The sequence below is a fragment of the Schistocerca cancellata genome, chromosome 2 (assembly GCF_023864275.1).
Source record: "Schistocerca cancellata isolate TAMUIC-IGC-003103 chromosome 2, iqSchCanc2.1, whole genome shotgun sequence".
In the NCBI taxonomy this organism is placed as follows: Eukaryota; Metazoa; Arthropoda; class Insecta; order Orthoptera; family Acrididae; genus Schistocerca; species Schistocerca cancellata.
The window spans coordinates 380,893,178-380,907,494 of NC_064627.1; the positions used below are offsets into that span (position 1 = coordinate 380,893,178).

The 14,317-nt window shown below is 44.8% G+C and overlaps 1 non-coding gene across 1 annotated transcript; it reads right to left on the reverse strand.

Annotated features, from left to right (window-relative positions):
• Positions 1–13,924: 13,924 nt before the first annotated feature.
• On the reverse strand, positions 13,925–14,001 carry Trnat-ugu (transfer RNA threonine (anticodon UGU)). Its single transcript has one exon. It is a non-coding gene; the product is annotated as a tRNA-Thr (tRNA).
• Positions 14,002–14,317: the final 316 nt, after the last annotated feature.

The following is a 14,317-nucleotide window of genomic DNA, read 5'->3' on the forward strand; positions in this document are numbered from 1 at the left end:
CTTTAGCCAAAACCGCTCAAGACAGACAACATAGGCCGCTTGTACGCAGAACGCTCAATTGCCAACTGTACTCGGAAAGTTACGTTAAAGTAGAAACTTCAGCAACTTCATCAAACAGTTACAATTAAATAAAAGTATATTAGACAGCCAATGGAAGGCAGGCGGTCCAGAGCAGCGAGAACTCAGTCTTGTAACCTACTCCGACTGAAAGGCGAGAGCCCACTCCCACAAGAGCACCCGTACAAACCGAACACAGAACATTCCCGCCCCCACGACAGTGGCCGAGGTTAAACGTTCCAATCAGCAACTCGAAAACCGGCGGAAAATTCCACTCTATTGCCAAAGCACTACCTTTCCACCAATGGAGATTCTTGGCGCCAATTTCTGCGCCGATTTTGCTACGTCACGGAGCTATGCTCTGAGCAAGCCAATTACAGTTACGATTTTGCAGAAAACGCGGGAATTTGCCCGCCAAGACTGCCTGGGAACACAAGTCTTTCCCACGCCTCGCTGGTAGCCCGCCAGAAACGGTTTTCACTAAGTTTCTGCGAAGTAACGGAATCTCTAGCCCAGCCGCTCCGTCAGGCCTGGGTCTTGGAAGGATTGATGTGAAGGAGCCACTGGTTGCACCAAGCAGTGAACTGGTCGAGGTGGGTTTTAAGGGTACATTGTGACTGTTGAAGAGTAGGATAGAGGGCCAGGAAGGCGGTGTCATCGGCAAATTGGAGGAGGTGAACAGGCAGGGGAGGTTTGGGTATATCTGCAGTATACAGGAGATAGAGCAGATGGGCTTGGGGCATGCCCATGGTGGGATAAAATGTACAACAGTGGTACTGTCGTTAGTGACATAGGAGGGACGACAGGAAAGAAAGGAAACAACGGGATGAACGAAATTGATAGCAAAGGCGTAGGTCTGAAGTTTAAAGAGGTGCCTGGGATGCCAGAAATGGTCATTGGCGTTCTGTAGGTCAAGGGAAACAAAGATGGAGGAACAAGAAGGGAAAGAAGATGGGTAAGGTTAAAGAGCTGGTTATCAGTAGAGAAGGAGGGCCGGAGGCCACACTGGATTAGGGGAAGGAGGCTGTACTGGTTGAGGTGGTAATGAATATGGCAGGAGATGGACTCAAAGACCTTACTGAACATGGATGTGAGGCAGATGGGACGATAGAAAGAGGTGTCAAAAGGGGGTTTGTTGTGTTTAAGGAACAGATGGATGCTGGGAGTCTTCCACAGATCTGGGTAAAAGCAGGTGGAGAGGATGACGTTATACAAGGTAGCAAGGACAGCCAGGAAGGAGAGGCGGGATTCTTTGAGGTGGCACTAGATGACACCGTCGTGACCAGGGACAGTGTTGTGTTTGGAGCAAAGTATGATTTTGATGTCGTTTGCTGTAATAGGAGCGTTTAAGTCTGAGGGGGGGCAACTGATCCAGGTACTGGAAACTGGAGGCAAGTGGTGTGATGGAGGTACTGGTGTGTTCAAGGACTGTAGGAAAGAGGGAGTAATCAAAGTGAGTATTGTCGGGAATCAAGAAGACCTCAAAGAGGTGGGAAGCAAAATTGTTAGCCCGAGGTTGTCAGGGGAGGCGGATCAGCTTGGAGAAGAGGATAATGCGAGGTGGGATGGCTACCAGTAAGGTGGTGGAAGGCAGACCAGTACTCGGGGGAGCTGACAGGGAGGGTGGTGTTGAGTCATGTACATGTCTGGCGCCAGTCCCAGAGTATCTTAATAGGTTATGTATGTGGCACTGTAATTGCTGTGGTGGAGGAGTGTACCCCAGTCACAGGTGCAGAGGAAGGAGCGGCAGGGCCTGCGGGATTTATGGAGAAGAAGGAAGCCCTGTGGAGGAAGAGTAGGGCGGTGAGGGTGGATAAGTTTGGTGGGGTTGTGGACCTCCACCATGTCAGTGATGGTCTCCTGGAGGAAGGACTAGACATGTGTGATGTCAGTGGGATGTTGAAACATAAGTGGGTGGCTTTCGACCTGGGAGGCAGCTCAGCAGTAGTCATGGATGGACTTCAGAGGGGCAGCAGGGTCGGGGGCAGGAGTTGGGTGATGGGCTGAGGAGATGGTGATAAGGACTGGGAGGTGGTCTCTACTAATGGGGTCGAGGATGTCCACAGTGGTATGACCAAGGGGATTGATGGAAGTGAGGGTGATATCAGGGGTGGAGTTACTTTCAGGATGGTTGTTTGTGGGAGGGGAACAAGGAAACATGGAGGGTAGCGACGAACTGATGCCACTGTCGGAGAGTGGCAGAGTTGCAGCTGTGAATGTTGAGGTCTGCAGCAATCACATAGGTGGAGAAGGTTCAGTCAATATGGTAGATGAATCCATAGGGGAGCTGCTGGACAGACATAGATATTGGCACAGGTGAGAGTGATGGAGGGAAAAAAGACACTGAGGTTGAGGTAATCGATCAGGTCACTGAACGGGGATTGTGGCCAGACTGGGATATACTTGAGGTACCTAACAGCGACACCCCCCCTCATGCCAGGGTAAGAGGATTGACAGTGCTGTGAAATAGATAGGAAGAGGTGCGGACATGATAGTGAGGTTGAAGGAAGGTTCCATTAAGGATGAAGGATTCAGCCTGGTGCTGGGACAGGGTATGCATGAAGAGATATTTCTTGGCAAGAAGGGAGTGGATATTTTGGTACAGGAGACAATACTGTTGGCTTGCCAGGATGGTGTGGGGGGATGGGAGTGGAGGGAGGAGAAGAGAGACTTAAATGAGGGTGTCAAGGTGGGTAGAGGTGAAGTGGGCCTGGTTATGGGAGTAGGTGGCACAGGTGTTCAAATGGAAGACTGTGGATGGCAAGGGGTATCTGCTGGAGGGTGTAGGCGCATTGGAGGAGATGAATGTTCTGGAGGATGATGGTTAGGAAATAGATAATGTCTTTGGCCGTAGGGGGTGGGTGGAAGGAATTTTTAGGGTGGATGGGCTGATTGGTGGGGGGATCGGGGATGGTAAGCATGGGGTTGGTGTGAGGGGGCTTGACCTTGCATTTGTAGGAGTAGATGGGATGGGATTCATTACAGGTGTTGTGGGAAGGAGGAGATGCGTGGTTAGGACACTGTTTGAGGAAGTGGTAGGCTTTATAATGGGAGCAGGTGGGAGGGTTTTTGCAGTTTTGGGTGAGATGATCATTAGAGGAGGCAGCATTGGCAGCGCTAGGATTGAGGAGGGGAATGGGAGGGGACAACTTGGTGGCGGCAATTAAAAATTAGGTCTGAGTGAGAAGGTGATCTATGGAGGAGGCGGACTCTGTGAACACGCACATCAGGAAAGTAGCTCCAGAGACGTTACAGATGTGTCGGGCTGAGCGGATTTCCAGGGTGGGGCGGGCATTCAATCCACCTCCGTGACCACGCAACTCAGCTTCATGATCACGATGGTGAGGTTTGGTGGACGACGAGGGGGTTGAGGCTGACGGGAAAAAGGAGGGTGTAAGGAAAGATATGAGAGACGCATATGTATCAAAAGTGATATGGGGAAGTTTCCAGAGGAGGTCAGTGTGGAAAGAGGGAGAGAAGAACTTAGTAAGGACAGAGTCTCTGTGGGAGATGAGCTGAGCAGTGGGGCACTGGGAATATACTTGCAGATTTCTAACGCGAAGGTGGAGGCATCGAAGAATTTGGGGTCAGGTACAGAGCCATCAAACATGTAAATGTGTACATATAAGGCACATAGCAACAACATCTGTGAATGAAGCACACTTATACTTATTTACAAGTTGTATTATAGCCATCAAAAACGTAGCAAATACATATAACGATAAAGTACAATATTTCCTAAGAGGAAGTGGTCAGTATCCCACTTGTACACCACATTTCAAGCCGAAAAACTGAACTACCATCACCAGCAGAACCCCACTCCATCTGCTGGACTTAATATGTAGTCAAGAGCCTCCAACGACAGCCATTTAACGAGAATGACGCTAGAAAGTGGCCGCATAGTGCGTGATGATTCGTGCACCGCCATCACCGCAGGGCGGCGCTCACGGATCACCGGGTGCAGAGCTGTCACCGCCAGGCTGTGTGCCTCTCTGCCAGCCGCATCGGCCTCGTGCGTTGACTGTGGGCCGCGAGTCGCCGCGCTGTGCTGCCGATAGCCACGTTCGTTTTGTAGGACATTTTCGTGGCCGTAACCCAACGGCAGCAGGGATGGGAACAACCTACCGGTTAAAACCGAAACCAGTGTTTTATTTCTGAATAACCGTTATTTTTCGGTGTTTGTTTGGTCCCGATTATAGTTAGAATGACCAGATTTCAAAGAGTAAACCTGGGACACTTGTGTTTGTACTTTCTACCTAGCTTCATCGCTACGCTTACGCTTACCTTTTCTTGTCAGATATCGTGATATTTTGAAATCAGTATAGGCACATGACGATGCAACAGTTCAAAAACCCATAGCAAGAATGTATCTCCATTTTGTGAATTGGAAAAGGAAATGCATGTTTATTACACATAAATATAATTCTTCAGAAATAAAAAAGACCGATGTACACGTTTCATTATTATAGCCTGGATATATTTCCTGCAATGTTTAGTCACTTACTATATTAAATGGGTACAATTTTAATCCAAAAATTAAGTAATATTACTAATAAATAGCCAGATACAAATTACACTCCTGGAAATTGAAATAAGAACACCGTGAATTCATTGTCCCAGGAAGGGGAAACTTTATTGACACATTCCTGGGGTCAGATACATCACATGATCACACTGACAGAACCACAGGCACATAGACACAGGCAACAGAGCATGCACAATGTCGGCACTAGTACAGTGTATATCCACCTTTCGCAGCAATGCAGGCTGCTATTCTCCCATGGAGACGATCGTAGAGATGCTGGATGTAGTCCTGTGGAACGGCTTGCCATGCCATTTCCACCTGGCGCCTCAGTTGGACCAGCGTTCGTGCTGGACGTGCAGACCGCGTGAGACGACGCTTCATCCAGTCCCAAACATGCTCAATGGGGGACAGATCCGGAGATCTTGCTGGCCAGGGTACGTGACTTACACCTTCTAGAGCACGTTGGGTGGCACGGGATACATGCGGACGTGCATTGTCCTGTTGGAACAGCAAGTTCCCTTGCCGGTCTAGGAATGGTAGAACGATGGGTTCCATGACGGTTTGGATGTACCGTGCACTATTCAGTGTCCCCTCGACGATCACCACTGGTGTACGGCCAGTGTAGGAGATCGCTCCCCACACCATGATGCCGGGTGTTGGCCCTGTGTGCCTCGGTCGTATGCAGTCCTGATTGTGGCGCTCACCTGCACGGCGCCAAACACGCATACGACCATCATTGGCACCAAGGCAGAAGCGACTCTCATCGCTGAAGACGACACGTCTCCATTCGTCCCTCCATTCACGCCTGTCGCGACACCACTGGAGGCGGGCTGCACGATGTTGGGGCGTGAGCGGAAGACGGCCTAACGGTGTGCGGGACCGTAGCCCAGCTTCATGGAGACGGTTGCGAATGGTCCTCGCCGATACCCCAGGAGCAACAGTGTCCCTAATTTGCTGGGAAGTGGCGGTGCGGTCCCCTACGGCACTGCGTAGGATCCTACGGTCTTGGCGTGCATCCGTGCGTCGCTGCGGTCCGGTCCCAGGTCGACGGGCACGTGCACCTTCCGCCGACCACTGGCGACAACATCGATGTGTTGTGGAGACCTCACGCCCCACGTGTTGAGCAATTCGGCGGTACGTCCACCCGGCCTCCCGCATGCCCACTATACGCCCTCGCTCAAAGTCCGTCAACTGCACATACGGTTCACGTCCACGCTGTCGCGGCATGCTACCAGTGTTAAAGACTGCGATGGAGCTCCGTATGCCACGGCAAACTGGCTGACACTGACGGCGGCGGTGCACAAATGCTGCGCAGCTAGCGCCATTCGACGTCCAACACCGCGGTTCCTGGTGTGTCCGCTGTGCCGTGCGTGTGATCATTGCTTGTACAGCCCTCTCGCAGTGTCCGGAGCAAGTATGGTGGGTCTGACGCACCGGTGTCAATGTGTTCTTTTTTCCATTTCCAGGAGTGTATATACATTACTTCATTCTAGGATTTACCTTTGTTGTATTTATCAGAGGAAGGAATAGATTCTATCTGCTCCTTGTTAGAAAGAAGATAAGCTAAAATTCCGCGAAATAAAAAACTGAAGTGAGTTTTCACAGTAATAATAGCTGTCATTCTTTCTTTATCGTTTCATTAAATGAACGCTTCCGGTTGGACATTTGTACCAGACACCAGACTTACTGAGTTTAAGACTTACTGAGTTTAAGACTTACTGAGTTTGATATTCACATTCATTGACTAAGAATAGTTGGTAGTAACTTTATCCACACAGTTGATCATCCGCCGACTTTCATTTCTAAGTCAGAACTATTATCAATTGATCCACAAATCGGTAGAGTGAAGCTTTGTCACTGACACGTTAGTGAGTGAAATCTGCCAACAACGCGCCGCCCTTTCGTTTGCAGACTGTAAGGGCAAGCGTGCGTACATGCCAAACAATATTCAATAAGCACTGCTAACGCTCGCATCGCACTCATTCTTCACAAAATTGACTTCCATATTGCTACAGTCCCGTCAGGAGAAACGGTTTAAATGATGCTCCTTTATACCTCCTTTAGTTCTGGTTTTATTTGTCTTGACGGACGTAAAGCGGAAGGTCGACAAGTAAGAGGCAGAGAGGTTTATACTTGTTTTTCTTTTCAATGTATCTCTTACTCTTTCTTAGGGTATAAGGCGAGTTAAACCAAATGCTGCACGCATGTATTGTGAAAATATATATTTCCATACTGTTCTAGTCCTAGAAAATTTGTTTTTCACAAATATTTCATTAAATAAGAATTATTATAGCACACATTTTGTTTCTCGATTGGAAACCAGGAAAATTGTGTGTCCCGAATGATTTTCTCGGGACACCGGGACATTTATGTGAAAAGCAACACTGTCTCGGCAAAACCGGGACGTCTGGTCAGCCTAGTTATAACAGGTATTTTTCTTTTTTACTGATGAACGGATATAAAAGCTATATATCAGTTTTCCACAGCAGTAATGCTAAAATATTTAGTTTTAGATAATACATTTTTGTAGATGAGTTTGGTAGGACTTTCTATGACATCTGAAAGACTGATATAGTCTCTGAATGATACTGTTTCTGATCGAAGGAGTCAACTTTCAGATCAACACATTATTGGACAAGTATCTATCAACGGAATGGACAATAAATTTTCGCAATCGGATTAATTCACTACTGAAACTTGAACTATAATCATGTAATTGTTCCTATTGAGTTTTTACATTTTGCCTACATTTAAATTTTTTGAAAGAGTATTTTTGGTTTTATCAGCAAAAAATCAGTAGTATTCAAATTCCCCTTAAAAAGTAAAGATATATATTTGAGTAGAAACAGATTTTTCCTGGAAAATAGTTAAAGAAAAATTTGCACAAAATATTATTATTCTATGAAATAATAAAAGAGAAACGAAGTTGTGGCACCAATAATAAATTAAAAACTTATCAATTCATTCATAGTTTATAAGGAAAAAATAGAAATTAGCTGATCTGCTGCGTGTCTATATATAGTATACCTGTATCTACTTGTATCAAAGCGGACAACTTAACACGAAAAATAGATTCCTCCAGCCTCAGTTTTCTCCCTTCAGTACAGACTATTCCTAACGCCAAACAGTGGTATGATCCTGGACTAAAACGTGATTTTTAACAGGAATTTAAAAAATTAGAAGTGGTAGAAGAATACTGGTGAACGTTTTATATTATTCGACACCTAATTACTTTTCGAGAAAAGCAGCAAATGGTGGATGGAGTAAGTTTTGTTTTATTTACTCGAGTATTTCCTTGCTATTTAGATGATATGTGTCTTGAAATATATAATGCAAAAGTCTGAGAAAATTTTTCAATCTTTGTTCGATGTCTACGTTTATTGCTAGAAATAATAGCAAAAAAACAAAAAAAACGAAAATCGGTTACGTTAGAAACCACTTATTATGAGCGGTTGTAACGCTCAGGTTAGACTGGAGATGAAAAACCGGTGTAGCCGAAAACCAATTGTTTCAGCGACAAGTGGCATCCCTAATCGGCGGTGGGTGATAACTCAAAATATCGAAGTTTCAGGTCGTATTTATATTCAAGTAAATGAATATTACGAATAAAGTACCCAACGAAGTGTAAAGTGATCTCCTCAGGACTTGTGCGGAAGCACACACTCGCTTCTCGTCGCTAAAGTTTCGTTATTTTATAGTTTGATATGTTTTCACGAAAAGAGTAAGACACAATGATGTTAGACACCGAATGTATAGGAGAAAGCATGAGACGTAAGACCATCTGCTCATATGTTGCAGGACAGAATTAAAGCGAACTCCTTGACAGAAATACACAGGACAGCAGCGTATGACGTCCGAATTTACACAGTATACTGCGCTAAGGTCGTGAAGAAGAACAGAACAGAACACTAGGTCATCACAGTCTCTCTCTCTCTCACACACACACACACAATAACTTACTGTCAAGCAAATGATCAGAGAAACGTATGTATAAAGCTGACAAAACCTCACCAAAACTACGAGTGTTTTATGCTGTGCATAGAACATGCAATATGTCAAGCGGATTTCTTGTGGTACTGTCATCTGGACTGCGAATTGCTGATAGGGATTTAATGCCATGCAGAAGTTCTTAGGTCCATATTTTAAAGTTAAATCAATATAATAGCACTGTATTGGTCTGCAGGACATATAAAACTTCAGTCATCCTCCCACAAACAGAAAATGATCTAGTAGTTAGACAATTTTAAGCTATTCCACACGTAAGTTTATGGTTTATGTCGTACATGGAACATCCAACATGTTCACCGCGTTTCTTGTTGTTCTGTCTTCTGCAGTTTATCATCATGTGGACCTGTGAGCCACTGAACTTAGTATCGTCCTAAGGAAGATGAACATAGGTGCTTTATGGATACATCTGATAGCTCTGTCGTATTGTCTCCTGCCCAACTCCACTGAGAGATACATTTCGTTTTCGAAGAGGATCACCAATAACGTTACGAGGCAAACAGCATTACATTCGATCCCCGTAAGTATTTGTAAGTCTCAGTTACAAAGGTTTTTCAAACGTGTTTCGGTTTTTAACCATTGTCTACGATAACTACCAGCTCTTTCTAAGTTCGCTACCGGTTATACTACCAAACAAATGGACTGTTATCAATACACATCTAAAAATCCAATGAAATTTCCAGGATGTGACAAGAAATGGCGTAATTCACATAATTCCACATGCATATTCGTTTGATAGACTAACATCTAGAGGGCATGCATTATGATTTTCAATTTTGCCTCACAAACAAGGATTTTTACATTGATATTGATTTTTCAACGTTTTTAATCCAACCTAAAGCAACTGCAGTCCACATAGTCCCTTTTCTAAGGTTTCAATTTGTAGATTAGCAGAGGTAGTGTGGAAGTCTTGTACTTACATGTGCTGCAAACATTTCTAGACATGGCAGAGTAGCCCATTTGATTGAACTACAAATGTCCTACATCCCATTATGCTTAAACGACTCAGATATACACCAAACGTTTACGGTGAACATCCAAATCATTTTTGAGAAATTGTAAGGGTGCCTGTACAGAAAAATATGCCATGATAGTTCACAGAGACGAGTGGGTCGATGAAGCTCAGTCGGCAGAGTACTAGTGGTTGTGGTAGTAGCAGTAGATTCAGAAGGTCCCATGACGACGTCAGTAAGGCTGAGTCATACTGTAGATGACAGTAGGTTCCCAACGAGCTCTAGTAGTAGATTCCTAAACACGGATTCTCAACCAGCTGTACCACAGCGCCCATACACTCTTTTGATGGGTGACAGTATCATTTTTTAACTAAGACTGATTTTCATTGTAGGAATGCCTTGGTGTGACAGAAATTTGATATTGACGTAGACAAGACTTTAAACTCCAACTAACCTCCCTATAAACAGTTACACATGACTTGCCATGGATACCTGTTCAGCTCTAAAGTGTCTAACAGTCTTCAACTTCTTGGTAGGATGTCGGGTTCAAATGACGAACGCTTGGAAATGTGTATGGTTCGTTTATCAGTATTACGTGCTAAATGATGACGTTCGAAGTTTATTTTCATAAAGTCCACCTCCAATTTCAATGTACTAAACGAACTCTCTTGACGACAACTTCACATGTAGCTCTTCTGAGATCTGGCGCTCTTTTATGGGGGCAGCACTATTCGCTATACGAACGATCAGTCCGTCTCTTGTGTTTACTTTTTCTTTGTAGACTTTGCATTTCAGCCATTCTCACAGGCAAAAATCTGAAGGGGTAACGTCTAGAAACCTTGGTGGCCATGAAACGTGACCGTTTCTGTCGTCCCATCTTCTCTGTAGTCGATGTGTAACTGACGACTAGAACGTGCTGGGCGCCCGTCATGATGCAAGGACGTACCCGTCGTTGTAGCCAAGGGACCTCTTCCGACAAGTCATTTTCAACAAAGTCTACATAACAGGGTGCTGTGAGACAATGCGATAACACAAAAGGTCCAATCCACTGATTGCCTATCATTTACAAAAAAGAGCCTCAAAGGCATCTTCCTTTTTGTCAGACGAGACAATATAGAAGAAAGCTTGGACTGGAACGGACGGGAAAGAAATCGACCATGTCCTTATCAAAGCAACTACATGAGCTTTCGCCTTAAGAGATTTAGAGAAATCACAGAAAACCTAAATCAGAATTATATACTTATATGGATATGGTGTATGTTCTTTCGGACATGTCCGAAAGAACAGACACCATTGATGACCTGCGGCCGCCTAGAACGGAATTAGAATTGTATTAATACCTTCAGTTCCTAACGGGCGTTGATATACAGCGTGTCCCAGCTATCTTGTCCACCCAAAATATCTCTGGAACAATAACAGCTATTGGAAAACGACTTTCACCGGTATCAATGTAGGGCTGGGGCCCATGAATGTACATATTTGGAAACATTCTAAAACGAAAGCATATGTGTTTTTTAACACAAACTTATGTTTTTTTAAATGGATCTCCTATATTTTTTCTTCAGCAATCCATAGCATAACAAAGCACATACACAATGGAGTTGATTGCATCGCAATATTCCCATTACATCCCGAGATATTAAGACGCGAAGTTGACGCTTGAAACACCCGACATGCGCTGCTAGCGCACGTCCTGAGGCTCAGGCGTGAACCCCATGCTGCCCGTAATCGCAATGTGATTGACATGTGTAATCTCACTTCCATACTTATCAAGAGGTCCGAAACGAATAATACGGTCTGCTGCCATCTTGCATTAACGTCGTACATTCCCGCAGGTATTTATCACATAGGCTAGGGATGATGCGGTTCTGCAACATATCTGTGTACCGCAACGTTAGTCACAAAGTTAACTTCGCTTATCGTTAATCCGTTACTAAAAAGGTAATGCCGTTCAACGTTAAAACTTTACTTTACTGTAGATCTAGCGCAAGTGACAGTTAATCATTCACTCGTAATAGTAAAATTCATGTTGATGGTTTTAGTGAAACGAGCAAGTGGACTAAAAGTTTTACCGTTGTTTAGGTAAAAATGTTTTCATTTGGGAAGTTCAGGTAGGACATAGAAGATGAATGTAAACATATTTAACCAATTAGTTTTATTATCACATAATTATCAATGTTATGTTTATCTAATGCGTTAAATGATAAATTGTTTCAAACAAATGTTTCTTAACATCACTGGGTGAAATGGCCCTTTGTAGAAACTTCCACTGTGATACCAGCACTACATACTAAACATAGCGCTCACATCTCGTGCTCAAAGTGATGCCCATTGGCTTGCATACATAGGGTCACTCTGCGGATGAAGGATGACCTACTTCGTGCTACTGTCTCCTCTTTGATGGCCGTACAAGCATCAATAATGTGTTGCTTCATGTCCTCTGGTGTTGTTGGTTCATGTTGGTAAACAGCATCCTTCATTGCTCCCCAAAGGAAATAATCGAGCGGTGTAAGGTCCGGAGACCGGGCAGGCCACCTAACTGGACCACCTCGTCCAATCCACCTACCAGGGAACTTACGGTTCAGAAGTCGTCGTGCTCGTAAGGCGTTATGTGCGGGGCATTCGTCATGCTAATACCACACGACCATTCTCCGGTTCAGATGTACGGTGTCCAAGACAACAGGAAGATTGTGTCGTATAAATCTGGAGTATTGTCTGCCATTTTGGATGCCATTTATAAAGAAAGGTCCGATAATGGTATCTCCAATAATCCCACACCAAACATTAACTTTCCACGGACGTTGATGCTCTACCTGACGGAGCCATTTTGGATTATCTGCGGACCAATAATGCATATTCCTCATATTGACAATTCCTTTGTTGGAGAATGATGCCTCGTCGGTAAAGAGAACATCTGCAAAAAAATTTGGATTAGTCAGAAGTTTTTGCTGAGCCCACCGACAAAATGTTACCCTATTGCGGAAGTCATTTCCATGAAGAGCCTGGTGTAAATGAACATGGTAAGGATGAAATTTATGACGTTTAAGAATACGCTGTGCACTTGATTTCGACACACCAACTTCACGTTCAATTTGACGTGTGCTGATTTGAGGATTCACGGCTATGGTAGCGAGCACAGCAACTTCAGCACGTTCACCTGTGCGTGTTCTAGGACGATGTCGAGGTCTTGGATTTAAGCTTCCCGTTTCACGTAGACGAGATGTGAGACGACCAAACATCCGGCGCGAAGGCGATGGCTTGTCAGGGAATCGTCTTCTGTACAGTTGTTCTGCCTGAACAGCATTTCGTCCACCTACAACAGGGTACAGTACAGATATGTAGAGTAGGGTAGAAAACAGACATATTAACTTAATAATCATAATGTTCGCTAACAGTACTATCAACAAACAAGCAATCTCATAACGTATTTCCCGTCAACGTATATTCTCCATAGATCAGCAGCATTTCTACCATATCTTCATGTGTGTACATTATACTGTACAGTATAAGTTCCATAACACAACGTTTATTCACAATGTGTACTACCTCCGTGCCGTCACTAGATTACTCTGATGCACGACTACACTGGCAAGCGGTGTACTGCACGCCAAAGCAACAACAAATGGGATGCTCGGAGGGTGGTGGAGTACAGGAGTTTGCATGGGTCGCAAATCATAAAAAAGGCGAAGTAGTAACTGTGGCAGTAGCGGGAACTACGTTGGACACTTGACTAGGTAGAGCCAGGCCTTGCGCGACAGGCACAATGGGTCATATAACGCATTAGATAAACCTTATTTTGGGTGTGCAGGATAAATAAGGCAACCTGACGGGTGTACACCGATCGGTACTGGTTCATATTGTGTACGTAGATACGTAAAACGTGCAAGAGGGAAACCATTATGTGCTTATGAGAGTTGATGGCAGCAGACCGTATTATTCGTTTCGGACCTCTTGATAAGTATGGAAGTGAGATTACACATGTCAATCACATCGCGATTACGGGCAGCATGGGGTTCACGCCTGAGCCTCAGGACGTGCGCTAGCAGCGCATGTCGGGTGTTTCAAGCGTCAACTTCGCGTCTTAATATCTCGGGATGTAATGGGAATATTGCGATGCAATCAACTCCATTGTGTATGTGCTTTGTCATGCTATGGATTGCTGAAGAAAAAATACAGCAGGTCCATCTAAAAAAACATAAGTTTGTGTTAAAAAACACATATGCTTTCGTTTTAGAATGTTTCCAAATATATACATTCATGGGCCCCAGCCCTACATTGATACCGGTGAAAGTCGTTTTCCAATAGCTGATATTGTTCCAGAGATATTTTGGGTGGACAAGATAGCTGGGACACCCTGTATACAACGGGGACAGTTGAAAATGTGTGCACCGACCGGGACTCGAACCCGGGATCTCCTGCTTACATGGCAGACGCTCTATCCACCTGAGCCACCGAGGGTACAGAGGATAGCGCAACTGCAGGGACTATCTCGCACACGCCTCACTCGAGGCCTACATTCTCACCTTGTATGTCCACACACTACATTCGTAGTGTCCCACCCCAACACACTCATTACTCGTGGAAGACATTCTTACCAAGCCCCGTAAGAGTTCGGGGAATATGTGTGCATCCGCACAGAAGAAGAAGGTCATGGCCGTACTTATATGGATATGGTGTCTGTTCTTTCGGACATGGCAAGAACCCTAGACCGCGCTACCCCGCGCGACTAATACGATCATATAGAATACTTCGAAATGAATTTAAATCAAAGTCTCTT